This window comes from Chlorocebus sabaeus, chromosome X (genome assembly GCF_047675955.1).
Source record: "Chlorocebus sabaeus isolate Y175 chromosome X, mChlSab1.0.hap1, whole genome shotgun sequence".
Lineage (NCBI taxonomy): Eukaryota > Metazoa > Chordata > Mammalia > Primates > Cercopithecidae > Chlorocebus > Chlorocebus sabaeus.
In genome coordinates, this window is record NC_132933.1 from 49,629,813 (window position 1) to 49,657,247 (window position 27,435).

The window sequence follows — 27,435 nt, forward strand, 5'->3', positions numbered from 1 at the left end:
AGAAGGTTTTTTTCTCTGATGCCTGGGGCTTAAGAAAAAACAGCTTTTTCTTGATTGCCAGAGGGATTAAGCATTGTGAATCTGCCCACATTGTCCCAAGAAACTTCATCTGGCAAGTAGACCCCTAAATTTCTTTGGAGTTTACTAGCCTTTCTATTTGCAAAGGTGTGATAACACCAAAGTCAGAGCTATTGAGACTGAGGCGTCTGACTTAGCAATCAACAGGACATCATCTATAGCATGAAAACTATGGGCTTCAGAGGGTAGAGGCACCATGCTAAATCCTGACCTATTCGCTGGCATCAAATGGCAGGGAAGTTTAGGTATCCCTAGAGGAAGACTACAAATACATGTTTGAGGTTTTGCTACATGAATGCAAACCTTTCTTGATCTTTGATCTTTGATGCCTCTTGCTCTATCTAGAGCGAGTCATTGGCAATGTTCAAAACAGTACACTAAGTGGCATAATTCCATGTAATGAATTCAACTACAGTCACAATGTCTAGAGAGTTGGGACTATGGGAACAAAAACTGAATCTGATGGGTAATAATTCACTGTAGGCTTCCTGCTTCTGTTAGTCTTTTTCACTTGCCATACAAGACTGTTGTGTTGAAATATTGTATCTTTTACTACCTCTGCTGCCTTTAGGTATTAGTCAAGACAATTCCTCTTCTTCCAGGGATTCTATACTGTCTTTGTTGGACTGCACAGTAGGGGAAGAAAGCAATTAAAGTGTCTCACTACCACTTCTCTACATGTAGCTCTTTACAATTTAGAGAAGCCCCACTTATGAGACAAAGAAGTACAAGAATATAGTTCATTAATTCCTACTATACATTCAGATGCAGAAACAGCATCATAGTGTATTGAACTGGCCTAAAGGGTCCCACCTAGAAGCTGATATTGCTTTTCTGGCCCCAATGCAAACCCTGCTTAAACCCTATTACCTGAATCTGGGCACATTTTCCTTCCACAGGTTCAGGTTGAATAGTGACTTCAGCACCCATATCCAGTAAAACCATTGAAGTTCGAGTCCTTCCCCTCCCCCAAATTCCCCAGAATATTCAAATGAGTGTCTATGGCCTTTTATCCCCCTTGGAATCAGTCACATTTCTGTTTTTATTTTTAAAACAGTTGAGATTGGGGTGCATGGGGAGGGATCAGATGGCATGTAAGGAAAGAGAAGCCTTGTGTCATTCAACAAGGCTTTGCATTAACTTTTAGTTTTTATTGGCATGGCAGCAACTCATGACTCAACCAAATGAATTTCCAATGTTTTCAATTTGTCTAATGCTTTATATTGAGTAGCAAGTCCCTCATAACTGACACCATTTATTTTAGCCTCAAGAACAGCAGCCACAGACATAGCAACAGACACGTTGCTTTCTGGTTTGGACTGTGAGGTTTACATCCTCTGGCTGACCTAGGCTTCACTTAAACAACAGCAAATTGCCTTAAAGTCAGCTTTAATCCAGGACATCTAGAGCACCATTGCCATAACATCTTCTAAGTTTGGGGCCAATTTCACTATTAGAGTGAAGAGAATTTTCTAAAACAGCAGGGCTGGTCACCAGAATTTATCTAGATTTATTTGGATCAATTTTTCATTCTCCAGTGGATCACCTTCATCAACATCATGAACCAAATCCAGGCCAATAAGAACCTGACTACTAGTAAATACCTCATCTATGGTTTTCCATGGGTGTTTGGTTGTCTCAAGGAAATCTCTCAGAGAGTACCTAAACGTTCTTATAAGCAGCCAGGTTATAAGGTTGAATTGATAGGCTGAAGGAGCGGTTGACCTGTAAGATGGCCCAGCTATTGCTTTTCTTCTTTAACAAGCATTACATTGCCCACAAACCCAATCTCCTAAGTGAAGCAGTCAACATTTTAAAAAATCACCTGGTTTTGTAGCAGGACAAGCTGCAGACAAAAACCCCTCAGACACCGAGTTAAAGAAGGAAGGGCTTTATTCAGCCGGGAGCTTTGACAAGACTCACATCTCCAATAACTGAGCTCCCCAAGTAAGCAATTCCTGTCCCTTTTAAGGGCTCACAACTCTAAGGGGGTCCACGTGAGAGGGTCGTGATCGACTGAGCAAGCAGGGGGTACGTGACTGGCGCTGCATGCACTGGTAATTAGAATGGAACAGAACAGGACAGGGATTTTCACAGTGCTTTTCTATACAGTATCTGTAATCTATAGCTAACATAACCAATTAGGTTGGGGTCAATCTTTAACTATCAGGCCCAGGGTGTGGCGCTGGGCTGTCTGCTTGTGGATTTCATTTCTGCCTTTTGGTTTTTATTTCTTCTTTCTTTGGAGGCAGAAACTGGGCATAAGACAATATGGGGGTGGTCTCCTCCCTTAGTTTAGTTTGTACCCACAGTGGTTTTCTAACTGTTGTCTAAAAAGAGCAAGAACTTATGCCCATCCAGGTTGCATCTTAGTGCTGATGGTTATAGTGGAGTGGGCCTTAGGGTAACCACCAGATTAATGAAGACATCCCTTTTGCATAGGAGAGTTAGTAACAACCAGACCACTATTCACGCAGAGGTCTTTAAACTCACTTTCCAATTATCAGCCTATAATCACCTCCCCAATGTCTCACAGGAAATAAAGTAACGAACCATTTATTGCATGGTTGACTATAAAATTTGGTCAACAAGCTGCTACTGATTCACGTAGATTTGCCCCCAAATCCCATTTATTAGCCTATAAGGCCCTCATTCTGCCTCTTATAGAAAATCTTGTCTCTATCAGCATCATTGCCAACTCATCACCACCTCATCATCAAAACTGTTAAGAACTGTGAATAACTATGAAACTTAGTTTGCCACAGTTTTATAGATGCTGGTAAACTATGTAGTACTCCTAGGGTAGAGACAAAAGACTGTTTATTACTAAGGCAATAGCAGTAGTCAGAGTATCAGCATTTCATGTTGGTTTTTCAAGCCTCTGTTCCTACAGGGTAACAGGAAGAGGGAAAAATGACACTTTCACACTCACTGGGTCGCATTAAAAGGAAAAAAATCTAAGCTTAGGGAACACAAAATTTTTATGCCTGTCTTTTGCTTCAGAGGGAATCACTATTTCTGTGTTCTAAGGCTATAAGCAAATTGGACTTTCTTCCTTTGGAAGATACCTTCCCTATCTGGTAAGGTTGTTTCCTATACAAATATTAAAGGAGTTATTAAGAAATTATTTTAGGCAGATAGAGAGGATAAGGGATCCTTGGTAAGGCCTTTTTTTTTATTTTTTTCCTTTTAAACCAGCTCCAGAAACATTTCTTGTCTAGCAGAAAAACTGCTTGACAACTGCCGGCCAGGCCGGCAAGCTTTGATATGCAAATACAGGCCATTAGAAACTGAGTCCATCCAATATGGCGATTCCCACTTTCTTCTTGTCACCACTTGTGCCTAGCATCACAGCCACCCCCAGATATCCCCACATGTGTAGAATATCATGGCACCCTGCATTGGCATATTAAAAGGCTAGGGTGGGAGGGACAGTTTTTTTGCAGGCTACATGAATGACATACCTAGTCAAACCAATCCCCTGGGCCCTATGTAAATCAGACACCGCCTCCTCCAGCCTCCTAATATACAGAGTTTTCTGCCACACTCTGGCTTTCCTCTCTCTGCTTGGAGCCCCCCTCCCTCTGTCTCTGTACAGGGAGCCTCTTTCTTCTTTCTTGCCTATTAAACTCTCCACTCCTTAAAATCACTCCACGTGTATCTGTGTTGTTTTATTTAAATCAGCGTGAGACAAAGGACCCTGGTGTTCCTCCAGTCATGTGAGCCGTATCATAAAAATCCTTGAAAAGATAGTCCAGAACAAAGGGCAATCGGTGTCTTGTTTGTAAGACATGCAGGAACAAGAAAAACTCATGGAGAATTGTCTCCCAACATGATATTTTCAGGGTCAAACAGTAAAATGTAGACTATAAATGCTATACATGTTGTAGTTGCTTGATACATAACATCTAAATCTTAGATAAATTTGCATCTACAAATGTTTCAAATGGGTATGAGAGAAAGAGGAGTTCTTTTGAATCTGCAGAATATCCATTCTATTTCTGATAGTTAAAATGTTTTCTTAAAAGAAAAATAGGCAAATTGAACAATTTAGTGTGGTTTTTGCAAAATGTATTTCTAAGAGGTCTGTGTTATAGAATAGGTTATAAAATTGCAAATAATAAAATAAAACAACTTTTTGGTGCCTGTTTCTTGGGACAGGGAGTTGAATGACAAAGCTGTTGGCACCTAAGGAAAATCCCTCTTATCTTATTGAACAGGTGACAAACAAGGATAAAATACTTGTGATGTACATGCATGCATTTGGTATAAATAAAGGTTTTTATCAATCCTTTCCCTGCTACTCTGAAGTCACTAAACCTAGGTAATGAGGCTGATTACTTAGGGAAAGGAAAAATGGCATCACAGATCATCAAGTAGAAAAAAGTAACATATGACCCAAATAAATTCTCATCTGACAGGAAGAGGAAATAGAAAGCTCTTCCACTGCTGCAAATTATTTAAAAGTGAACCTAACATCCCAGTAGCAATGAGCACGCCTAGTGCCTAGATCATGGTTTCCAAAACCATTCTCCGTAACAAAGCGCTAAAAAAATCCCACAATGATGAGGGTATCTCAAGGAGATATAAAGGCCAACTGAAAGAGTTCCCCATAACCAAAACTGGAGCAATTTAAACAACAGAATAAAAAGTATTATTGGATTATAACTCTAAGTATAAAGTAAGTAGGTGTTCATACTGCCATAAATAAATGGATGAATAAATAGTCTCCATGCAGAAGAATCCAAATATTTTATGTAGATACTCTCAAGGAGGTGAAGCATAGCTCCCAATTATCTAAGTGTGGGCTGTGCATAGTGACTTCCTTCCAAACAGTAGAGTATGAAAAGGGGGTAAAAAGTATTCCTTTATAGTGAAGAAACCTGACACATACTACCTCAACCTGGTGATCAAGGTTGACATCAACAGGAATAAGTCATGTTGATAGTATGTACCTTTAATATAATGTAATGAAAATGGTATTTACCACTGTGACCTTCTCCCCAAAACACGTAACCCCAATCTAATCATGAGAAAGACACTGGACACATCCCCCTTGAGAGACATTCTAAAAAATCCCTTACCAGTACTCCATTAAGCTGTCAACTTCATAAAGAACAAGGAAAATTTGAGAAATATCACAGACAAAGAAGCCCAACATTTAGACTTGACAACTCAATGTATTGTGGTATCTTGAATGAGGTCCTGGAACAGAAAAACAATATTAGATAAAAACTATGAAAATATGAATAAAGTAAAGGACTTTATTTCATAATAATATATCAATATTGGTTCATTAATTGTGACAAATATACTAATGTAAGATGTTAAAATAGGGAAAACTGGGTGCAGAGTATACAGGAACTCTCTGTGCTAGCTTTGCAATTTTTCTGAAAATATAAAACTTTTAAAATAAAAAGCTTATATTTTATAATAACACACTTCATAATCTTGGCTAACAGCGCTCCCTCTGCTTGAAATGTCCTTCCTATTATATTTGTCTATTAAAAATTCTACTTATCTTTCAGGGTCTCTCCATGAAGCTTTCTTTGACCTACACAGTCAGACATTCAGACGTTTTCATTTCCCTCTTCTCAGCCTCCAAAGCACTTTGCTTGTACCTTTCACATGCTAGTCATTATATTCTGCCTTCTACTATAGTTATTTATGTGAATCTCTTAGCTTGCCTATTGGCTTGTAAGTTTCTGGACAGAAGGGAGTGGATCTTCAATTCTGCAAACATTTATTTAACTTTCAGTACATTCCAGGCACTCTGTTAGGGTCTGAAGGCTACAAAGATGAGTGGGATTCCCCCTCCTCTTAAGGAACTCATGATCTGAAGGGGGAGACAGAATGCATACTATTATAATATAAATCACACTCTGATAAGTGCTGTAGGGAACTAAGGTATTATGTGCCTTTCATGTACCGGGCACTTTATATGCTTTCCTTTCTTTAATCCTCACAACAACCTGCATGATGAGCATTACAATTCTGTTTTATAAATGAGGAAGTTAAGACTATGAAAGGCCAAATAACTTGCAGAATATCAGGGATTCAAACCCAGGTGTACTGATGTCCAAAGCCTATACTCTTTTCATTTTACCATTATTTAACACAATGCCTGGTATCTAGTAGGTGTTCAATAAGTATCTGTTGAAAAATGACTAGAGCACTGGTGGTATTCACTAGCCTTAAATTATACATATGAAATATACACATTATATGGAATAATTTAAAGAGATACAAACAAGAAGTTTACATTTTAGTCCCTACTTGTTAATTCTCCACTGCAATTCTCAACTGATTCTTCACTACCCAATCTGGCCTTTTAATTATTGATAACTTACCTTGCAGTCTTCTAGGCCCCTTATGTAAATAACTCTGAATCGCTGAACAGCTGTGATCCTTTACATCATTAAATAATGGTTTTCCACAGCTCTTCCCTTCAACAAAGCTCTGAAGGCTTGGTGAAGTCAACTGAAGAGTTATAAGCAACAGTTAAGAATCCTTTCCTTTATTTTACTCACTGGACACTCATCCAACAAACATTTATTTAACAACTCAAATGTGGCATATACTCTACTAAGAGCCGTCAGGAAAACAAAATTTGATTAATGGAATGCTTATGAAGCTGTTATTTTAGCTAGTTTTCTTTTTTTATTTTTTTATTATACTTTAAGTTCTAGGGTATATGTGCACAACGTGCAGGTTTGTTACATATGTATACATGTGCCATGTTGGTGTGCTGCACCCGTTAACTCGTCATTTACATTAGGTATATTTCCTAAGGCTATCCCCCATCCCCCCACCCCACAACAGTCCCCAGTGTGTGATGTTCCCCATCCTGTGTCCAAGTGTTCTCATTGTTCAGTTCCCACCTATGAGTGAGAACATGTGGTATTTGGTTTTCTGTCCTTGTGATAGTTTGCTCAGAATGATGGTTTCTAGCTTCATCCATGTCCCTGTCCCTACAAAGGACATGAACTCATCCTTTTTTATGACTGCATAGTATTCCATGGTGTATATGTGCCACATTTTCTTAATCAGCCTATCATTGATGGACATTTGGATTGGTTCCAAGTCTTTGCTATTGTGAATAGTGCTGCAATAAACATATGTGTGCATGTGTCTTTATAGCAGCATGATTTAAAATTCTTTGGGTATATGCCCAGTAATGGGATGGCTGGGTCAAATAGTATTTCTAGTTCTAGATCCTTAAGGAATCGCCACACTGTCTTCCACAATGGTTGAACTAGTTTACAGTTCCAATAGTGTAAAAACGTTCCTATTTCTCCACATCCTCTCCAGCACCTGTTGTTTCCTGACTTTTTAATGATTGCCATTCTGACTGGTGTGAGATGGTATCTCATTGTGGTTTTGATTTGCATTTTTCTGATGGCGAGTGATGATGAGCATTTTTTCATGTGTCTGTTGGCTGCATAAATGTCTTCTTTTGAGAAGTGTCTGTTCATATCCTTTGCGCACTTTTTGATGGAGTTGTTTGATTTTTTCTTGTAAATTTGTTTAAGTTCTTTGTAGATTCTGGATATTAGCCCTTTGTCAGATGGGTAGATTGTAAAAATTTTCTCCCATTCTGTAGATTGCCTGTTGACTCTGATGGTAGTTTCTTTTGCTGTGCAGAAGCTCTTTAGTTTAATTAGATCCCATTTGTCTATTTTGGCTTTTGTTGCCATCGCTTTTGGTGTTTTAGTCAAGAAGTCCTTGCCCATGCCTATGACCCGAATGGTATTGCCTAGGTTTTCTTCTAGGGTTTTTATGGTTTTAGGTCTAACATTTAAGTCTTTAATCCATCTTGAATTAATTTTTGTATAAGGTGTAAGGAAGGGATCCAGTTTCTGCTTTCTACATATGACTAGCCAGTTTTCCCAGCACCATTTATTGAATAGGGAATCCTTTCCCCATTTCTTGTTTTTGTCAGGTCTGTCAAAGATCAGATGGTGGTAGATGTGTGGTATTATTTCCAAGGGCTCTATTCTGTTCCATTGGTCTATATCTCTGTTTTGGTACCAGTACCATGCTGTTTTGGTTACTGTAGCCTTGTAGTGTAGTTTGAAGTCAGGTAGCGTGATGCCTCTAGCTTTGTTCTTTTGGCTTAGGATTGTCTTGGCAATGCAGGGTCTTTTTTGGTTCCATATGAACTTTAAAGTAGTTTTTTCCAATTCTGTGAAGCAAGTCATTGGTAGCTTGATGGGGATGGCATTGAATCTATAAATTACCATGGGCAGTATGGCCATTTTCACAATATTGTTTCCTCCTATCCATGAACATGGAATTTTCTTTCATTTGTTTGTGTCCTCTTTTACTTCGTTGAGCAGTGGTTCTCCTTGAAAAGGTCTTTCACATCCCTTGTAAGTTGGATTCCTAGGTATTTTATCCTCTTTGAAGCAATTGTGAATGGGAGTTCACTCATGATTTGGCTCTCTGTTTGTCTGTTATTGGTGTATAGGAATGCTTGTGATTTTTGCACATTGATTTTGTATCCTGAGACTTTACTGAAGTTGCTTATCAGTTTGAGGAGATTTTGGGCTGAGACAATGGGGTTTTCTAAATATACAATCATGTCATCTGCAAACAGGGACAATTTGACTTCCTCTCTTCCTGTTGGAATATGCTGTATTGCTTTCTCTTGCTTGATTTCCCTGGCCAGAACTTCCAACACTATGTTGAATAGGAGTGGTGAGAGAGGGCATCTTTGTCCTGTGCCAGTTTTCAAAGGGAATACTTCCAGTTTTTGCCCATTCAGTATGATATTGGCTGTGGGTTTGTCATAAATAGCTCTTATTATTTTGAGATACGTCCCATCAATACCCAGTTTATTGAGAGTTTTTAGCATGAAGGGCTGTTGAATTTTGTTGAAGACCATTTCCGCATCTATTGAGATAATCATGTGGTTTTTGTCTTTGATTCTGTTTATATGATGGATTACATTTAATGATTTGCATATGTTGAACCAGCCTTGCATCCCAGGGATGAAACCAACTTGATCCTGGTGGATAAGCTTTTTGATATGCTGCCGGATTCGGTTTGCCAGTATTTTATCGAGGATTTTTGCATCGATATTCATCAGGGATATTGGCCTAAAATTCTCTTTTTTCTTGTGTGTCTGGCAGGCTTTGGTATCAGGATGATGTTGGCCTCATAAAATGAATTAGGGAGGATTCCCTCTTTTTATATTGATTGGAATAGTTTCAGAAGGAATGGTACTAGCTCCTCTTTGTATCTCTGGTAGAATTTTGCTGTGAATCCGTCTGGTCCTGGACTCTTTTTGGTTGGTAGGCTATTAATTACTGCCTCAAATTCAGAACCTGTTATTGGTCTATTCAGGGATTCCACTTCTTGCTGGTTTAGTCTTGGGAGAGTGTGTGTGTCCAGGAATTTATCCATTTCTTCTGGATTTTTTTTATTATTATTATACTTTAAGTTCTAGAGTACATGTGCATAACGTGCAGGTTTGTTACATATGTATACTTGTGCCATGTTGGTGTGCTGCACCCATCAACTCGTCAGCACCCATCAACTCGTCATTTACATCAGGTATAACTCCCAATGCAATCCCTCCCCTCTCCCCCCTCCCCATGATAGGCTCCGGTGTGTGATATTCCCCTTCCCGAGTCCAAGTGATCTCATTGTTCAGTTCCCACCTATGAATGAGAACATGCGGTGTTTGGTTTTCTGTTCTTGCTATAGTTTGCTGAGAATGATGGTTTCCAGCTTCATCCATGTCCCTACAAAGGACACAAACTCATCCTTTTTTATGGCTGCATAGTATTCCATGGTGTATATGTGCCACATTTTCTTAATCCAGTCTGTCACTGATGGACATTTGGATTGATTCTGAGTCTTTGCTATTGTGAATAGTGCCGCAAGAAACATATGTGTGCATGTGTCTTTATAGCAGCATGATTTATAATCCTTTGGGTATATACCCAGTAATGGGATGGCTGGGTCGTATGGTACTTCTAGTTCTAGATCCTTGAGGAATCGCCATACTGTTTTCCATAATGGTTGAACTAGTTTACAATCCCACCAACAGTGTAAAAGTGTTCCTATTTCTCCACATCCTCTCCAGCACCTGTTGTTTCCTGACTTTTTAATGATTGCCATTCCAACTGGTGTGAGATGGTATCTCATTGTGGTTTTGATTTGCATTTCTCTGATGGTGAGTGATGATGAGCATTTTTTCATGTGTCTGTTGGTTGTATGAATGTCTTCTTTTGAGAAATGTCTGTTCATATCCTTTTGTGTAGAGGTGTTTATAGTATTCTCTGATGATAGTTTGTATTTCTGTGGAATCGGTGGTGATATCACCTTTATCACTTTTTATTGTGTCTATTTGATTCTTCTCTCTTTTCTTCTTTATTAGTCTTGCTAGCGGTCTATCAATTTTGTTGCTGTTTTCAAAAAATCAGCTCCTGGATTCACTGATTTTTTGAAGGATTTTTTGTGTCTCTGTCTCCTTCAGTTCTGCTCTGATCTTAGTTATTTCTTGCCTCTGCTAGCTTTTGAATATGTTTGCTCTTGCTTCTCTAGTTCTTTTAATTGTGGTGTTAGGGTGTCAATTTTATATCTTTCCTGCTTTCTCTTGTGGGCATTAAGTGCTATAAATTTCCCTCTATACACTGCTTTATATGTATCCCAGAGATTCTGGTGTTGTGTCTTTGTTCTCATTGGTTTCAGAGAACATGCTAGTTTTCTTCAGACCTTAAAACCCTGCAGTAACAACTTCATTAGTCATCAGGGAAATGTAAATTAAATCTATGACTAGATACCACTGCATACTCAATAAAATGCCTAAAATCAAAAACTGACAAAACCATGTGTTGGCAAGGAAGTGGAAAAACTGGAACTCTCATACACTGCACAAGGGAGTGAAAATTTGAACAACCACTTTGGAGAACTGTTTGGCAGTATCTATTAAAGCTAAGAATACACATATCCAGTGACCCAGCAATTCCATTCCTGAGTATATACCTAAAAGAAATGAGTGTTATTTGTGTACCAGAAGACATGTACAAGAAAGTTTGTAGTCATACTATTCATGGTAGCCCCAAAATGGAAACAATTCAACAATACAATGGATAAGTAAATAGTAGTATATTCATGCAACAGAATGGCAATAAGAATAACTAACTGTCATTCAGGGAGCAATGCGAATCTCACAAAAATAACAGTAAGAGAAAGAAATCAAACACAGAAGAGTACATGGTATTTTATTCCATTCACACAAAGTCCAAAAACAGCCAAAACCAATCAATGGTGTTAGAAATGAGGATTGTGCTGTCTATGGCCATACCACTCTGAACGCACCCAGTCTCATCTGATCTCGGAAACTAAGCAGCGTCAGACCTGGTTAGTACTTGGATGGGAGAAATGAGGATTGTGGCAACTATTAGATGAAGTAGTTAAGGAGCATGGGCACACTGGAGAACTTCTAGGGTGCTGGTAATATTCTTTTTCTTGATTTGGTGTGGATTACACAGGTGTGTTCACTTTGTAAAAATGCAATTTGTATGTATGTTATACTTCAATAAAAAATAAAGCTTACAAACAGAACTCTGCATCATATTCCATTCTTTTAGTAGTGTCTCCTAAGCTTACCTGATTATAAGAATTGCTTGGGGCCCTTGTTTAAAAACGTAAATTTCCAGTCCTGATCCCAGACCTGCTGAATCAGAATCTATGGGCATGGGAGAGTGCAGAGAATCATCATTTAAAAAAACAATCTTCTGAATGTATTCTTGGTATGAGGCAAGTTTTATAAACCTTGCTCTATAATGTTCAAGAATGCTTTGACTTACTGAAACTTTCATATTTGCTTGCCAGTGCTGAGTTCTGATGTCTAACTCCCCAGTGCTTTGTAGGCATAAACTGTCTAGAAGGTCCTTTAGAGAGCCTTAATTTCAATCTTCTTTTAGAGTAGGAACAGAGACCCATGTTAATTTTTAACTTACCCAAGATTATAATAAAAATGTCAAAAAGACAAGAGGTGTGGCAAGAAGGCTGATTATGGTTTTGTATTCAAAGTAATAACAGATCCAATTTATGAAGAATGCATGTGCCCCTGAAAAGATCTATAGCAGAGAAAGTAATGTCTTCCTCCAATATGTAAAGAAAGATCAGGGACTGGGGAGAGATTTTCAAATGTCTTAGGAAAGAGAAGTAAGTAATCAGAATGACCTATGAAATCAAGTGGTTAACATTAGTATGATAAAGGATTGGAAACACTGTTTGAGATAAATTCATACCATCAATCCAGTTTACACTAAACCAAAAAATTAAAGATGCCCATAAAATCGATAGGATTTATGTGAAAGAAATAACAAAAGTCTTGCAAAGTGCACTGAAAATTGTCATCATTTCCAACCATGCTGTGTCAAGAATGTAAATTAAATTCTTAAAAGACTGGGAACTTGGAAGAGGTTTATGTAAGCTGAGCAAATTCCTGCTCTTAGAAGAATTAGAAATAAGAGGAATGATTGATGGCATATAAGCCCTGTTTATGTCTCAACATGTCAGAGCAGAATGTGTGTGTGGGGGGTGGGTATTTAACGTACGCTGGGTGGTGGTTATGTAAAGAGTATTCTTAGGGGAAAAATAAAGCAAAAGACTCTGAAGAGAAAACAGATCTAATCTTCTGTAGAACCAAATAATGAGAGATACTGTACAGCTACGGGTAAAGAAGGAAAGAATGAATATGGCCCGAATAACATATTATACATATTATCTACAGATGTCCTAGAGCTGCGGTTTTCAAACTTTAGTGAGTATCAGCATCATCAAGGCCCTTAGGAGTTTGTGAAAAATAAAGATTTTTGTGCTCCTCTCCCAGGGATCCTGATTTAGCAGGTCAATGTAGGGCACCGGAACCTGTATTTTAACAAAGACACTTCCCCGCCCCCCCACCCCCACATACGTATATCATGCCAAGGAGTTTCTGTTGCACACTGAAGTTCTCAAACTATTAATACTAAACCATGCTATAGCCTGTGGAGGATGGCGAAACTATGGCTAGAGAGAAATTTCCAATTGTCCCTATATCCACTTCCTCCACATTCAAAGTCCTGGGAAGGAGCTAAACATCTAAGTCATGTGGCTGAACCTAGGTCGTGTGCCTGTAGTTGGGAGAAGGGAGTAGGAATGTCTGGCTCCTCTTGGTCTCTGTAGTGACAGGAAGGGCCTTTTCTTCCATCACGATGTATGCAATGGGCTGGGTGTGGTAGCTCATGCTTGTAATCCCAGCACTTTGGGAGGCCAAGGCGGGTGGATCACCTGAGGCTGGGAGTTCAAGACCAGCCTGACCAACATGGAGAAACCTCGTCTCTATTAAAAATACAAAATTAGCCGGGCGTGGTGGCACATACCTGTAATCCCAGCTACTCGGAAGGCCGAGTGAGGCAGGAGAATCGCTTGAACCCAGGAGGTGGAGGTTGCAGTGAACCAAGATCATACCGTTGTACTTCAGCCTGGGCAACAAGAGCAAAACTCCATCTCAAAAAAAAAAAAAAAATGCAATGGACAAGTCCTCCAAATTGGAAAGGGGTTCACATACTATGCAACCATTTAAAAAAAGCAGATATTTAACACAAGACAACACTGTGAAAACTTGATCAAGTTGTTGAAGAGAAGAAGAGTCCCTAGGCTAGGTGGCCATTTTGAGAACAGTAAATATTAGTATTTTGAGATCAGTGGACCAAGAATTGATTTAACGCTCAAACTCTCTGAGACTCAGAGAGGTTAGGATGACTTGCTTAAGGTCACTTACTAGAAAGTGGCAGACCAGGATTAGCCACACTCTGTGGAGGAAGGAGGATTTCAGTTGGGCCTCAAAGTAAAAGGAAAATTGAAAACCACAGAGAAGAATATGGGACTGGGGTGAGGAGAGAAATCCAGGGTTGGGGCACCTTATGATTACAAGAATGAGGTAGGACTAATAAGGTGTGTTTAGAAAAAATTGAATAGCTCAGTTTAGCTTGACTGGAATACTTGTACAGTGAAGAAGCAGGGGGAGATAAAAAATAGACAGGAGCCAGATCCTAGAGGGCCTTGGATGAATGTTTTGGGAAGAATAAACTGGTCAGAGTGTATCAGATTGCTTGGATCTGGATGCAGGGATACCACCAGAGTGGGAAAAAAATGGAAACAAATCCATATAGTGTATTGAAGCCACAGTCCTAGAGTCAGAAGGTCCTTGGGCATGTTACTTAAACTCTCTTAGCCTCATATTTGCAAATCTGTAAGACAGGGTTAATAGTAATATCTACCTCATAACGTTGTGGTGAGAATTAACTGAGATAATGGATGTGAAGGCTAATGAGTGTATTAGTCAGAGTGGTAGCAAAAAAACAGATAGCACATTCATATGAGACAATTTAGGAAAATTTAATAAAAGGACTATTATGAAATACGTGGGTAGGGCATAGGAAAATCACGAGGGATAGTAGAGGACCCCAGATGAATAATGGTGAAGTTATTACTACTGCTAGTCCTGTAGGAGGGAGGAGAGGATGTGGGCAAAGTTAGTTGATGAGAGGTGGAGATATTGAGAGAGTCATCTATTAAATATTGTGAATTTAGCCATCCCACAGAGACCCTGCAGGGAGTGAGCTGAGTGACTAAACACCCTGACCTTTGCCTTCCTTTCACAGATCTCCTGCCAGGACTTCTCAAAGATGGAACCCAACAGAAAGCCAGGTTATAAGAAAGACCCTCCAGAGAAGGGGGTCTGAGCCAGAGTCACAGCTGCTTTAACCCACATCCATTCACCTAAAAATTACCCACACTGAACCATATTTCCTCAGTGTCATAAAACTTTTTTTTTTACCATTGATCCTGACACACTGCAAGGGACTAACATCTCATTCCCTTTTTAAAAAAATAACTGTATGTGAATAACTGTATTCACATGCCATAAAATTCACTCTTTAAAAGTGTATATTTCAGTTGCTTTTAGTATGTTCGCTGAGTCTAATTTCAGAATATTTTCGCAACTCTCCTGAGGAAAAATAAATATCCATTAGGGTCACTCCAATTTCTTCTTGCAGCCCCTGGCAACCACTAATCTAGTTTTTGTTGCCGTATAATTACCTATTTTGAACATTTCACATAAATAGAACTATTTTGTGACTGGATTGTTTTACTTAGCTTAATGTTTTCAAAGTTGATCCATGTTGTAGCATGTATCAGTATTTCATTCTTTTTCTGGCTGAATAATACTCTGTTGTATGGATACACAGTAGACTTCCCTTATCTGGAGGGGATATATTCCAGCCTCCCAGTGGACGCCTGAAACCTCAATGGTACCAAACTCAATTGCCATCAGTCAGAACATGTTTCTATCGATGTCTTCCACCCACAAATTTAATGAATTTTCCACTTTAACTAAGCCCTTAACAGGCATTGTGGCCATAACTTTTGCAGTTTGAGGTGTGACAGCAAAACTAGCACAAATTTCTTTTTCCTTCTTCACAATTTCACAGACAGAAGATTCATTCCTACCATAGATTTTAGCAATCTCAGCATACAATCTTTTTTCTTTCTGTATTAAGACAAGAACTTTTACCTTTTGAGTCAAAAGAGGCACTTGATGGCTTCTCTTTAGCATATCTGAATCAGCATTACTACTCTTGCATTTTGGAGTCATTATTAAGTAAAATAAGGATGACTTGAACATAAGCTCTATGATGCCTGAGATGACTAAGTGACTAGCAGGCAGGTAACATATAGTGTGGAGACGCTAGACAAAGGAATGATTCATGTCCCAGGAAGGACAGAGTGGAATGATGCCAGATTTCATCACACTCAGAATGGTATGCAATTTAAAACATATGAATTGCTTATTTCTAGAATTTTCCATTTACTATTTTCAGACTGAAGTTTACAAACACAGATAACTGCAGCCACAGAAAGCAAGACCACAGATAAGGGGGCACTGCTTACCACATTTTGTTTATCCATTCACCAATTGATAGACATGTTGTTTTCATCTTTTGGCTATTGTTAACAAATGCTGCTATTTATCTCCGTGTACAACTCTTGCGTGTACATGTTTTCATTTCTCTTGGCTGTATATCAAGGAATGGAATTGCCGGGTCACATTTTGAGAAATTGCCAAACTGTTTTCCAAAACAGTTGCTCCATTTACAATCTCATCAGCAGTTATGAAGTTTCTCATTTCTTCACATCAGTGTCAGCACTTGTTATTGTCTGTATCTTAGCCATCCTAAGTAGCCATCCTTAGCCATGAGGAGTGAAGTGGTATCTCATTATTGTTTGATTTACATTTCTCTGTTGACAAATGATGTTGCACATCTTTTTATATGCTTATTAACTTTTGTATACTTTGGAGAAATGTCTATTCAGATCTTTTAACCATTTTTAATTGGGTCAGTCTTCTTTTTACTGTACTGTTACAAGAGTTCTTTATATATTTTGTATACAAGTCCTTTATGAGATCAATGATTCACAAACGTTTTCTCCTATTCTGGAGGCTGTCTCTTTTCTTGATGATGTACCTTGAAACACAAAGGTCTTATATTTTGATGTCTCATTTTTCTATTTTTTTCTTTTGTTGCTTGTGCTTTTGTGTTATGTCTAAAAAAATATTTCTTAATCCAAGGTCACAAACGTTTACTCCTATGGTTTTGTTTCCTAAGGGTTTTAAAGTTTTAGCTCTTACATTTAGGCCTATGACTTATCTGAGTTAATTTTCATTATGTGGTGTGAGAAACAGATTCCCCAACTAGTGGCTGCAAGTCAGCTTACCCTGTCTCTCAGCTTCAAGACTTTTCTTCCTGGTAGCCAGCCAGCTTTTTTTCCTGGTAGATTCCTATTACACACAATGGGCTTTTTCTCACTACTAACACTAAATCTCTTTTTCATAACTTACTTTGTCAAAATATGACTCAACTAAAACCTGATGACCTTGGGTTTTCGTTTTGTTTTTTCAGAGGAATGAAAGAAAAATCGCTGAAGCCGATTGGGGCTGCAGTACATCCTTCCAACTTGGAGGAGAAACGGTAATAAAACAGCTTACTGCTGCCACCTGCCGTCAAGCATGGTTCAGACAACAACTGTGGCCCCGGAAGTTAGTTGCCAGGCTTAGCCAACTTAATTACTTTGGGAATAGGGTAAGCAGTAGGAGTGAGTAAAAGGTGCTGGTTAGGAACTATGTTGAATTGGCTAGCACCAGCCCAAATAAAGTAGGCAATAGCGCCTTACCTCCAAAGAATTATCACAGCAAGGGAACGCTGGTCCAGTAAGAAGAGATCTTGAGGTGTTTTTGTTTTTGTTTTCTTTTTTCAATATAATCCAGAAGTCTAGATTTTTTAAATGTGAACTTTCCCAATTTTTAACTGACAATATAAATATATGTAAGGGTCGTCAGATCAAGCAAAGGAATTCTCTAGGATAACACTTTGCAACATCTCTTTCTTCTGAAACAGTCCCAAGGACTGTTTTAATAAATATGGGAGTCAAAATTAAAAGCTACTTGCTCTGATGAAGTTCAAGTGACATTAGTGTTGGCCCAGCATCTTCAGGCTGTCTCACTTATTTTGCAGCTGAAGACCCGGGCTTCCTTTGGGGTAGAGACCAAGTCTTCTGCACCTTTGTATCCCCATCAGTGAGTGTATTTCCCAGGGGAAGCAGATGCTCAGTCAACACAAGATAGATGAACAGGTTTGTGTTTTGGCCCTGCCACAGTACAGCTATATGACCTTGGGTGAATCAGTTAGCTTCTCTGAGTGCCCATTTCATCATCTATAAAATGTGAGTTATGAGTCTCTTTTTTGGTGAAAGTGGTCTTTTTTCAAAGGTGACTGGATAATGGAATGTTTACATTCTCCAGGAAGAGATTATTGAGCATACACTGGGTTAACTGTAGCCAAGAGGTCTTCAGATTTCAAGAAACCAAATGCCATGCTAAAAAGAACCCTTATGAAAATCAACCTCACAATAATTTGACACAGACTGAAAGTTGAAGTGCTTCAACTTGAACATAAATTAGGGTAAATTGGATGATTAAGGTTAAGTCCACAACTTTGCCTTCATTCACTATTCAAAACCCTCTGCCTAATTAATTTTATAAAATGTGAGCATTTTAGTCTTTAAAATGCCATAAATTGTGGCAATTATGAAGGGCAAGTGTCAAGATGGAAAGATGAGTGAGTTGCAAACCAGATGCAATGTCCCCCAATATTACCGGATCATAAACACTCATGTTGCTGTGGGGCCTTGTTAAAACACAAATTCCCAGGCACCATGCCTCAAGATTATGATTTAGTAGGTCAGAGTGGATAGAATTTGTTTTATCCGTATTTCACAAGGCCCCTGGTGATTCATATGATCAGACAAATTTGGAGAACTCTGAAGAGGACTTGATTTCTCATCTTGAGTCTAGACTAGTAACATAAATTTGTAGAAGTTCTCTGAATTTCCTTGTCTGTGATAAAACGAGAATCTGAATTACCAAATTTAGCTTTGATTATTAGGTTTTAAGGTTCCTTTAAGATCTAAAAATCTATATGCTGGCCAGGTGTGGTGGATCACGCCTGTAATCCCAGCACTTTGGGAGGCCGAGGTGGGCAGATCACAAGATCAGGCGATTGAGACCATCCTGGCCAACATTGTGAAACCCCGTCTCTACTAAAAACACAAAAATTAGCCGGATGTGGTGGCTCGCACCTGTAGTCACAGCTACTCCGGAGGCTGAGGCAGGCAAATCGCTTGAACCTGGGAGGCAGAGGTTGCAGTGAGCCGAGATCATGCCACTGCACTGCACTCCAGTTTGAAGACAGAGCAAGACTCTGTCTCAAAAAAAAAAAAAAAAAAGATATACTGTGTTCATAAATCATATATCAGAAAAAAGACCAGCATACTCATTCCCTCATCCCTTTTATTCCTACAGTTTCAGAAGCCTCACATCTCTAAAAAAGGAAAAACCATTTTGACCAGTCTCATATTATTGAAGGCTTCTATTTAGACTTTTAATGTTTTTTCAGAAAGATTATAAATTCAGAAAGTCTAGTCCTAATTCCCAACATAAACTGACAATATTAAAGAAAATGAAATTTATTAGACAACTTTAAACTTGTGTCTTATTACTAAACTATAGACAGTAAAGAATATTACTGGTTACATTTTAAATCTTTTATTTCATAAATATATTATATTACATTATGTGGAACTTTTGGTGGTGATAGAAGTGTCAGTATGTTAAATATAAACATTTTAAACATCTCACAATGTTTAGACCCTGTATTGACATGTCTTTATTATTCTTTTAATATACCATGAACCTGGAAAATGACAGTGATGGGCTAGGTGTCTTCGGAACTCCAAGAGTCTCTGTCTCTAATTAGATACTGGAAACTTTCTTCCTTTTATCCAAAGCTAATTGTTTCACTCATGCTCTTCTAGAACCCTTATCCAAGATTTTGCAGTGTCTCCTTCTTTAGGATCTCACCTGTATAACTTTTTCTTCTTGATCTTGTCAAACAATCCTCTTTCTCCTCCAGTCCCCTAACGGATTTTCCCAAGGATTCAGTTATAGCCAGTGCTCACAAACTCAGGTTCTCACAGGGGCCAAGCAATAGACATAAATGACTCAGCATCGGCTGGTGTTTTCTAATCATATGTCCTACCATCATTTAAAGTCTACAAAGAAACTCAGCAACTTCTTTTGAAGCAGTTCTCCCTCCACTCCTGCTTTATAAATTTTTTTGTCAATGACATAATAATTTTCCTAATTCATCAATCTAGGATGACTGAAGTGTCCTGACAGAATAGTCAGAAAAAGGTTGTGCTTGTGACATCAGCATGATAGTGATACTACCACAGATCTAGTCAGGATTCAGGATGAGGCAGGAAATTACCATCATAGTAATGGGCAATACCAGGTCTGCATAAGTCATGGCAGCAGAACAAGACCAGGTAGGATTTAGGTACATTATGTAATACTTAAAAGGTGCCCCAAAGCCAGTGTCAAGCAGGTCTGTTCATAGCACCAAGAAAAGCTCTAAGGAAATAGTTGCTCCAAGTAAGTTACCCAGTTACATTTCAGTTAGGGCAGTTCAGGACTGGTGGCTGGCCTAAATCCCAGAGAAGGACCCTTCAGTGAGTGATTATTAACCTTTTCTGGTCATGAACCCCTTTGAGAATCTGATGAAAGCTGTAGAAATTTTCCCTAGGAAAAATGCAGAGATTAATACATTCATAAATTATTATTTAGAATTTTAGAGGTTTTATTTGCCACTTGATCCTATTCGTAGACCCTAGGCCAAAAACCTCTGCCACAGGCCTTAAAAGACCTTGGCTAAATAGAGCAATGCTGAATCTCCTTAGGAGTGGGGAGGGTCAAGGAAGGAATACTCTTTGCTTAGATAACTGAGCTTACTATCTGAAGTTCCTATGTCTTCCATGTTCTCTCTCTTGATAGATTCTGTTAATCTAACCCTCATGCCTGGTATTTTTAAGTTTTCTGTATCACAAATATTATTAATTGACCATAAATCTTATGATTTAGGTATGAACTCTCAATTCTACTTCATTTGGTCTATATGTCTATTGTTATGTCAGTACCATGCTATCTTGATTACTGTAGCTTTGTAGTAAGCCTTGAAATCAAGAAGTGTGAGTCCTACAATTTTGTTTTTCTTTCTTAAGAGTGTTTTACAGGTGCTGGAGAGGATGTGGAGAAATAGGAACACTTTTACACTGTTGGTGGGACTGTAAACTAGTTCAACCATTGTGGAAGACACTGTGGCCATTCCTCAACGATCTAGAACTAGAAATACCATCTGGCCCAACAATCTCATTACTGGGACATATGCACACGTATGTTTATTGTGGCACTATTCAAGATAGCAAAGACTTGGAACCAACCCAAATGTCCATCAATGATAAACTAGATAAAGAAAATGTGACACATATACACCATGGAATACTATGCAGCCATAAAAAAGGATGTGTTCCTGTCCTTTCCAGGGACATGGATGAAGCTGGAAACCATCATTCTCAGCAAACTATCACAAGGACAGAAAACCAAACACCACATGTTCTCACTCATAGGTGGGAACTGAACAATGAGAACACTTGGACACAGGATGGGGAACATCACACTCGGGGAACTGTTGTGGGGTCGGGGGAGAGGGGAGGGATAGCATTAGGAGATATACCTAATGTAAATGATGAGTTAATGGGTGCAGCACACCAACATGGCACACGTGTACATATGTAACAAACCTGCACGTTGTGCACATGTACCCTAGAACTTAAAGTATAATAATTTAAAACAACAACAACAACAACAACAGACATTATTCCAGTACATGAAAAAAAAAAAGAATGTTTTAACTAATTTGGTCCCTTGTATTTCCACATAAATTTTAGCATCAGCTTGTCAATTTCTGTAAAAAAAAAAAAAAAAAAAAAAAAAAGGCAGATGTAATTTTCATAGGGAATGTGTACAATCCATAGCTTAGTTGGGGTAGTATTACCATCTTAACAATATTAAATCTCCCAATCCATAAACATGAGGTGTCTTTCCATTTATTTAGGTATTCCCTAATTTCTTTCAGTGATGTGTTGTTGCTTTCTGTGTACACATCTTGAACTTCTGTTAAATTTATTTCTAAGTGTTTCATTCCTTTTGATGCTGTTATAAATGGAATTGTTTTCTTAATTTTCCTTTTGGATTGTTCATTGCTAATCTATGCAAACACAATTTATTTTTATATATTGGCTTTTATTCTGAAACCTTTCTGAACACACTTACTATCTTTAATCATTTTTAAAATAAATTTTGTTGCTTATATTTGAGGTATAAAACATGATGTTATGGGATATGTATAGATAGAAAAACACTTACTATAGTGAAGTAAATTAACATACCTATTATCTCACATAGTTACTCTTATGTGTGTGTGACAAGAGCAGCTAAAATCTATTTATTAAAAATCTCTAATACAATACAATTTTATTAAATATAGTCTTTATGGTATAATTCACTCTCTAGAGTTGTTCATCCTACATGTCTGCTACTTTGTATCCTTTGAATTATATCTCCCCACCCCTGGTAACCACTGTTTTATTCTCTATCTCTATATATTTGACCTTTTTAAAAAAAGATTTCACATATAAGTGAGGTCATGCAATATTTTTCTTTCTATGTCTGGCTTCTTTCACTTAGCATAATGTACTCCAGTACCATCCATATTGTGGCAAATGGCAAAGTCTCCTTTTTATAGCTGAATAGTACTCCATTGTGTGTAGGTACCACATTTTCTTTATTCATTTATCTATTAACGGGCACTTAGGTTGTTTCCATATCTTGGCTATTACAAATGATGCTACAATGAACAAGGGAGTGCATATATCTTTCTAATGTGGTGATTTAATCTCCCTTGAGTTTATACCTGGGAGTAGGATTGCTAGGTCATATGGTAGTTCTGTTTTTAATTTTTTAGGACTCTCCATACTGATTCTCATAATGGTTGCACCAACCTATATTCTCACCAATAGTACACAAGGGTTCTCCTTTCTTCACACTCTCACCAAAATTTGTTATCGCTTGTTTTTTTTATTATAGCCATCCTAGTGAGTATGAGGTGATATCTCATAGTGGTTTGGATTTGCAGTTCCCTGATGATTAGTGAGGTTGAGCAATTTTTCATATTTGATGGCCATTTTTATGTTTTCTTATGACAAATGGCTATTCTTTGGAGAAGTGTCTGTTCAGATTCTTTGCAAGCTTTAGTAGTTTTTTAATAGATTCCTTAGGACTTTTTTGTATTTACGAACATGTAATCTGTAAATAAAAATAGTTTTACTTCTTCCTTTCCAATCTGAATGCCTTTTACTTCATTTTCTTTCCTAATGGCCCTGGCTACAACCTCCAATACAAAGTTAAATTGGAGATGAGGGTGGGCATCCTTGTCTTATTCCTGACCTCAGATGAAAAGCATCTAGTCTTTTATCCTTAAGTGTGATGCTAACTGTGGGTTTTTCATATATGTCCTTTATAAGATTGAGGAATTTCTTTTATTCTTCTAGTTTGTTGATTTTTTTAATCAAGGAAAGGGTGTTGGATTTTGTCAGCTACTTTTCCTGTGTCTATTGAAATGATTAATGCCACCTACAGACATCTCACTCCTCAGATTTTCCTTCTATGTTTTTATGTCAATTTCTTGTTTTCTCCCATTGTTATCATTACCACAGGCAACTGCAGTGTTAAACAATTGCTACTGGTTGTTTTAGACAAATGCTCTGAGGAAAAGAGTATTCTGCTATGAGCAAGCTCTGAGTCAGGTGAATTACAGAGAAACTCTGTGAGTGGGGATTTCCAGGAAACTGCCAGACCAGTCAAATAATGACAATTCTCTGGGAATGAGGCTTTGGAAGTGTTCCAATCCTGTTCCAACCCCTTCAGTGACTGCAAGACTGCTGGTTTTCAGTGCGATTGTGAGTTGTTGGTTTTCAAGGTTACCATAGAAGTGAGGAGAGAGGATGGGAATAGAATGAGTTAAAATGCCAGAAAACTCCTTGGTCTTACTGAGATTCAGATGATCTTTTTAATAAATGCTCTGTGAATTGATGCAAGTCTTTGATCAATTTCTAAGTGAGGCTGATGTTGACCACTGGCTCAGATTATAGCTATCATTTTTTAAAATCTGCATTGCTTGTTCTAGTGTGCTAGTTCTTCTATCTTGTGGTAGCAGTTGGGAGTGAAAGAGAGAAGGGGGCAGTGGGTGCACCTGAAGTGTATTTTAAACTGTTGGCATCATCACCAGTACTAATACCATATAATGCACAAGTTCAAAGTAACGTCATATTTCCTGGTATTTGCTGTCTGCTACCTTGCAAATGACCAAGAAGGCATTGAGCTCATAACTCAGAATGCTAAAGACAGATAATCTCGAAAGAGGGATGTATTTGAAGGCCACTGGTTATATCTTCCAAACCCTGAAGCTTTTCATTATTTTTGAAGACTGAGTTTTTCCATGAACTTACTCATCCTCAGTAATTTCGGTGCCAACAGTTGTCTTCCCATAATCAGTGATATTATGTTAAATTTTGCTTTTATTTCAAAAAATACTTCTGTTATATTTCTGCTCATGTTGGCCCTAGAAAAGCTTCAAACAAATGTATCAAAAGTGTATAGACAACGTAGAATACTAACAAAAAGATCTTGACATACACTTTTCCTACAAACTGGAATAATTATGCAGTAAGAGGTATTTCAAAAGATGAAGTATTTTATTACTTTATTTTACCTTTGACTGAAATTCATCAGAAAAATAACTATTTCTACTTGATCTTCATTTGGTCATGTGTTGGCATGATTTTGGGGAGAGAGGGTCATGATTTTTTTCAAAAATAGCTTTCGAAACTTTAAAGCATTATACAAATTGTAAAATTCCCTTATGGAAGAAGTACAGAACTCTTTAACGGGGATGGCATCTTTCTACCCTGTCTAGAATAAAAACACAATGACTAATTAATGTAAGAAATTTATATTTGTACTGCTTTTCATTTTCCAAGGTGCTTAGTGGACTTTGTCTCAGTTAGCTGGTCCCAGTAACATAATAATGACTTCAGGGTAGGTAATATTAGTCTCATTTTATAATGAAGAAATTGTGGCCAAGAAGTCAAGTGATTTAGCAGAGTTCTCATATATCCTATATGGCAAAGTTAGCCAGCACCAATACCCAGGCATGCTGACAACTGGTTCCATGCATTTTCCATGAGGTCAACTGCCTCTTCCAAGTAGCAATAGAACGAAATTTCACCCATATTCTATCCTAGCCCCCTTAATAAATTTAATTAACAATAACTATGAATCCCTCAGCATCCCTTCCAGTCTGTGGCTTAGTGTACTGTATGTTTGCTGTTTATCTATAGTATAGAATTTATACATAGTATTTCCTACTCTAGGAACTGAATGCTTGAGTGTTTGGGTTATTGCACTGACAGAAGATTGAATATATTTTCTTTGATAGGGATGTAAAACTTTATTTTTTTCAGCAAGTGTTAAATTTTACAGTGAATTACAGGTCAATGAAAATATCTCCCATCTAAACAGAGCTGCTTCTCCTCTAAAGCATCCTTATGGTTTTCCAAGACTTCTCCTCTAAAGCATCCTTATGGTTTTCCAAGACAGCACTGCCCTAGCTTCCTCGTTGTAATAACTGATGTTATTTGATGTTGTTGATGTCCGATACACATTATGGCATTTAGATTTCTATCCACTAGCTTGTAAACTCAGGAGATCAGGTGCCATGCCTGTTTTTGCTCACCATCATACTCCTAGATTCTAGAGCAGAGTCAGCCACAGAATAGGCACTCAAATTTGTTCATTAGATGGATGAATTAATTACTTAAATGATGGGGGGAAAAACAAACATGCTCAGCTGGGCGCAGTGGCTCATGCCTGTAATCCCAGCACTTTGGGAGGCCGAGGCAGGTGGATCACCTGACCTCAGGAGTTCGAGACCAGCCTGGCTAACATGGTGAAATCCCGTCTCTACTAAAAATACAAAAATCAGCCGGGCGTGGTGGTGCACGCCTGTAATCCCAGCTACTTGGGAGGCTGAGGCAGGAGAATCGCTTGAACCCGAGAGGCAGAGGTTGCAGTGAGCCGAGATAGCACCATTGCACTCCAGCCTGGGCAACAGAGCAAAACACCATCTCAAAAAAAAAAAAACAAAACATATATATATATATACATATATATATATATGTATATATATATGCTCACTAAATTTGTAAATGAAACCAAACTGGGATAGAAGGCTAGAATCTTAAAATATATAATAATAATTTTATATGACCATGACAAATGGGAGAAATGACCAGAAATGAAACAAAACAAGTATTGACAAGGCAAGACAAGTAACTTGTCAGAAATTATTGTTAATATTATATGTGTGGTAGAAACATATTTGTATTGACCTCATGCTTAGGCACCATATTTCCAGAGGAAGAGTGACAAAATTGTGGGTGTTTGGTAGGGAAGAGAAAAATGAACTATCTAAAAACCAGGTCCACATGAAGACTGGTTAGTGTCTTCTCGCAGATGCTTAACCTAGGGAAAAGAAAACTTAGAGGGTATATGAGAGCAGCCCAGATATTTGGAGGTCTGTTATGTTGAAGAGGGATTGCACTGGTTAGTAGATGGTGTGCAGATTGCCACCATCCGACTCCTATCCCCACAGCAGATATCACAACATTTTTCCCATTGTAATCTAGGCAGTACATATCAATTGATCTAAATTGGCAAATTAGGTGGAGCTGTCAAAGATAATTAAGCAACAAACTTTTATACTGTATATAAAATTTAGGAAAACCATTTTTATTTCCAAGGCAATAGGAAGATGAAATTTTATCTTAACTACAACTTTAGTATCTAGATAAACTGACATTTTGTAGGCTTTGAAGACAATGCTTTCTTTAATAAAACTTGCACAGGTTTACTTTGGATGTTTTACATTAGCCAACAAAATTTTTAAAACATTAATTTTCACACAAAACATCACATTATGACTTAAATATTCATCTGAACAATGTTTTGCAGCATTTGGAAAAACTATGAAACAATAGATCTGTAATGTTCTCAAAAGGAAAAGAAAGTAAAATACTGAATGTTTCAGCCCTAAAAAAATATTATCTTTTAAAAGAAAAATGCATTTCTATGGACTCATGGCAACAAAAAAAAAGGAGGAAAAAAAGAGAAATTGTTAGTGTCTTAGTGAACAATGACTTCTTGCACAATGCACTAAGCTTTGTATTTTCTTTGAATTTTTTCTATTTAACCTGCATTCTTGCTGACAAGCAACTTACCTTTAGAAGCTACTCACCATCCTCAAAGAAGAAACTTGTATTTTTGACTTTATTTTTCCTTAAGAGAGACTTCTACAAAACCTCTCTGCCATCTCTGAGTTCAGAACTAGTACCAAAATGAATGGGAGTTAGAGGTTGCAGATTTCATCACTTTATAAGGAAGAACTTCTTAACAAAGCAAACTATCTAAATAATGGAATGGGCTACTCCTGAGGTCATTTTTCAAACAGAGGCTAAGCCCACAAGTAAAGGAGTTGTAGAAGGGATTCCTGCAATCCATAAGAAGCTAGAAAAAAATCCATGGTTCCTAAATGCTTGAATATGGGCCAGCTTATTAGAACTCCCTTAAAAATTTGTTAAAAATATAGATTCCTGGGCCCCACTGCAGATATTTCAAGAGCAGGGATCTGGAATCTGCGTTTTTGGTAAATCCTCTATGTGATTTTGACGTGCAGATATGTTTGGGAATCACTGGATTAGATGATCTCTAATATCCTT

General features: G+C 37.9%; 1 protein-coding gene across 6 annotated transcripts in view; it reads left to right on the forward strand.

Moving 5' to 3' along the window:
* RAB9B (RAB9B, member RAS oncogene family) overlaps window positions 1–27,435 on the forward strand; it is an 85,425-nt gene that overhangs the window by 40,990 nt on the left and 17,000 nt on the right. For 3 of the 6 annotated variants that reach the window (XM_037988969.2, XM_073013495.1, XM_037988967.2), the window contains exon 2: window positions 17,049–17,117. The exons of the other annotated variants lie outside the window; for them this stretch is intronic. The gene's annotated coding sequence lies outside the window, so the exon portion shown is untranslated. The remainder of the gene's footprint in view (window positions 1–17,048; window positions 17,118–27,435) is intronic. 6 annotated transcript variants of the gene reach the window in all.